At 38.6% G+C, this 4255-nt stretch overlaps 1 pseudogene; it reads left to right on the forward strand.

Moving 5' to 3' along the window:
* On the forward strand, nt 1692-3995 carry LOC110259625 (annotated as a pseudogene).

Genomic DNA, 4255 nt, shown 5'->3' on the forward strand with positions numbered 1-4255 from the left:
ACATAACATGTAGGGAGGGAGGCTTATTAGAGATGACACAGTTGATTCTTTAAAGTGGACCAAATTCAAGAACAAGATATTAAAATTAATTTCTCAATGGAAAATTAAAAATGGTAACATTTTAGTCATGTGAGAGATAGACATTCTTGTAAGATGTAGTCATGCTATTTTCCTCTTTCCTGGCAGTCACCTGCATCACATGGCACCAAGGAACCTGACAAGAGTTTCAGAATTTCTTCTTATGGGACTTTCAGAGGAACGAGAATTGCAGCCCCTCATATTTGGGCTTTTCCTCTCCATGTATCTGATTACTGTGTTTGGGAACATGCTCGTCATCCTGGCTATCAGCTCAGACTCCCACCTCCACACACCCATGTACTTCTTCCTCTCCAACCTGTCCTTTATGGACATCTGTTCAATCTCCACCACTGTCCCAAAGATGCTTCAGACCATCCAGGCAGAGCAAAGTCATAGCCTATGGAGGCTACATTACTCAGGTGTATTTTTTCACACTCTTTGTAGTTTTAGACATCTTACTCCTGACAGTGATGGCCTATGACTGCTTTTGGCCATATGTAACCCCCTTCACTACACAGTCATCATGACCCCCTGACTGTAGATTGCTGGTGCTGGTGTCCTGGACCATTGGTGTCCAGCATGCCTTGTCAGAAAGCTATGAAGAGAATGCAAATAAGTGATTGATAGATTTGACCAAACAGAATTTATATACACTCATATTTCCCATCAGTACAACTTACCTACATAGAGCAACAAAAAGTCAAAACTAGCCTTCTAGCTTGTGAGTAATACTTCATTTACTTATTTAAAATATTGCAATAAAAATAAGAGTTAAAGGTCTCTGATCCTAGTATACAAAAAACAAAGAAGTCATGCAGATAATTTGAGATAAAGTAAATGGCTAACAAATCCACATATATATTCAGCCTCATGGGAAACAAAATAATTGCATAGTAAGCTCACAAGCCTACTCCTCTTTATATGTGAAATTTTTCATTTGTTTTGCAGAAAATGCTGTGCTTTGTATGTCTCATATACTGTGAATTATGTGTACTCCTGGTGGAAGGATATATTTGCAAGCATGCCTTGGTGTGGTTCTTTCTCATCAATGAGGAAAAATGATAAAATATGCCCTATCTTAAAAGTTAAAAAGAAATGTTTTCACTTCATCTTATATTCTTCCATAGATAATATTCCATTTCTCTGCTCTAGTTTGCTAATAAGATACTTGGACATTTACTGGAAGAACTTTATGCCTCTCATCCCTCTTCTATTTTGGCTTACATTCCTATAATTTATCGGCATCACTGAACATGGTTTATCAAGTTCAATGTTCATTTCTCTTTCTAGCTTCATAAAAACACATTGATATTTAATCAACCAAGCAAACAACCACAGTGGTATCTGGTATGTAGGCTAAGCTGAGTTGGTTCTCAGGTGATCTCAGGTAAATATTCTTGGAGTTCATTCTCTTTGGTCTTTTCATGTAGTGTATTTAGGTCTCTTGGACTCACCTGCATGGGAACTCTGACAGAAAGGTCTCTGTGTGGAAGTCAGAATCACTTCCATGCCTGGTTAATGATGGAGACTGAAGCTCTGTCCCCAGACAAGACATCAGGAAAAGGTCAAGCATCAGTACACACACCAGATTTAGGACTCCAAAAGAAACAACCATGTCTCACCCACCCAAACTGCACAGGCTGAAGGACTGCAGCAGAAGAGATATTTACAACTCTCGATGTCTGCTCATTAGGTATGTTTCCCTCATGTTACTGTGACCTATGAGCACATGCTTTTCCTATGGGGCTTCGTCTACCTGTTGATACTCTGTTTCGCAGGAGATAGGTTAAAAGCCCTGTGTGACTGAGGCAACTGTCTTGAATAGGTTCTTTGAGTCTTCAAAGCATTGACTTTTGATGGGGAGACAGCCCATGATACACTCAGAAAATTATGATTCCCCTCTATGCAGGAGGCACAACTTTGTTCCTTTAATGTAAAACCTGGGAAGTACTTCCTTTGGCTTTCTGACACTTTTACTAGTGCTATGATGAATTTCACTTATATCTGAAGCTAAAGGCTAACAATTAGCCCCAAATTTAAAAAGTTTGTAAGTTCTGAGATATATGTAGACATTTTTTAAGCACCATAACCTTCCTTAGCACATCATAGAGATTAAATAAATTTAATTGTTAGAGAAGTTCCTTCTGTGAGGTCATACAATTTTAACTCCATCCTCCATTTGGGGAATGAGGTTTAGAAGCATTTAATGTTCTTCTCAAAATTGCAATCTGATTTTAAGAAGGAGTCTTGAGTGGAATTCTATCAAGTTGCTCCAGTTATCAAACTCTAGGTCATGGTTCTCAACCAGAGATGGTTTTGCTTCTGGAGATTTTGACAGTATCTGAAAGGATGCTGTTAAATTCCCATAATACATAGGACAGCTCTCAAAACAAATAATCATGCTGCCCCAAACATTAATACTGATGTTGCTTGGAGGTCACATGGAGAGCCTGGAAAGACATGGATGTTTGCACAACACTTCTGACCCAGAATCACATACCTGAATAGGGATGCAAGGTTTCCTTGTTTCATCCTTTGATCATGAAGATGATATATAATGGATGGTATTGATACTCTTCATTTGTTCTCTCATATGTATTTTCTTTTCTTCATAGAACCTGTTATCATTTGACATTATACACACACACACACACACACACAAAATGGTGTTTCTCATCACTGGATTTCAGGAGCTTTTGTTTTCATTACCCAATATTCATCGCCTAGATGGCACTTGGCACTTTGTCCAATTCAATTTGTATTCCCTGAATGAATGAAGAATGTCTTGTTAAAACTAATATATTATATCTTGGGGGAAAAGCTGAGAATGGGAGAAATTTGCTGCTTATAGATGACACAGGGAATTCCCTCAAGAGGACCAAACCTATAAACAAAATATTGATATTATTTTTTGACAGCAAAATATAAGTGATGGCATTTAAAAGTGTGATTATCCTCCACATGTATAAAAATAAGCATGTTGTTTTCCTCTTTCCTTGTAGTCACCTCCACCACATGACACCAAGAAACATAACAGGAGATTCAGAATTTCTTCTGGGACTTTCAGAGGAACCAGAATTGCAGCCTGTCATATTTGGACTTTTCCTCTCCATGTACCTGATCATTGTGTTTGGAAACCTGCTCAAGATCCTGGCTGCCAGCTCAGACTCCCACCTCCACACACTTATGTACTTCTTTATATGCAACCTGTCCTTTGTATACATATGTTCCACTTATACCACTGTCCCAAAGATGCTGCAGAACATTTTGAAACAGAGCAAAGTAATAACCTATGAAAGCTGCATCATCCAGATGTACTTTTTCATGCTGTTTGTAGGGTTGGACAATTTATTCCTGACCATGATGGCCTATGACCACTTTGTGGCCATCTGTCACCCCATGCACTACACAGTCATCATGAACCCCCAATTCTGTGGACTGCTGGTTCTGGTTAGCTGGATAATAGGTGTCTTGCATTCCTTGTTACAAACCTTAATTGCCTTAAGGATGTCCTTCTGTAGAGAGTGGAAATACCTCACTATTCCTGTGAACTCAAGCTGTTGACCCAACTTGCATGTTCTGATAACCTCCTTAATAACGTGGTAATATATTTTGCAGCTGTTCTAAGAGTTTATGCCATATGTAGAATCTCATCATCTCAGGGAAAGTAGAAAGCCTTTTCTACCTGTGTGTCTCACCTCTCAGTTTTCTCATTTTATTTTACAGGCTTAGGAGTGTACCTTTGCTCCGCAGCTATCCACAGCTCACACTCAAGTGCAATCACCTCAGTGATGTACACCATGGTCACACCCATACTGAACCCCTTCATCTACAGTCTGAGAAATGAAGCCATAAAGAGGGCTTTGAAGGCATTCTTTAGAATGACATCTAGAAAAGGTACATTTGTCTTCAGCTGAGAAGGGCACATGATTGAAAGATTTAAAGCCTCAGTGCCAGAAAATACAACACTTTGATCATAATCTTTGATTATACTGTGGAAGAAGAAGGTGCCTCTTCTTTTCATTTTCTTGCAATTTTAATTTCTTTGACAACTCTTCCAGACAATTTATATAACTCACTTGAACTTCCTCATACCTAAAAGTTTTCACTTTTGTGCTTTTTCCCACTCTTTCAAGTTGATTCTCAACCTTGTATCTGAAAAATTGGGGAAGTTACA

This window comes from Sus scrofa, chromosome 2 (genome assembly GCF_000003025.6).
Source record: "Sus scrofa isolate TJ Tabasco breed Duroc chromosome 2, Sscrofa11.1, whole genome shotgun sequence".
Classification (NCBI taxonomy): domain Eukaryota; kingdom Metazoa; phylum Chordata; class Mammalia; order Artiodactyla; family Suidae; genus Sus; species Sus scrofa.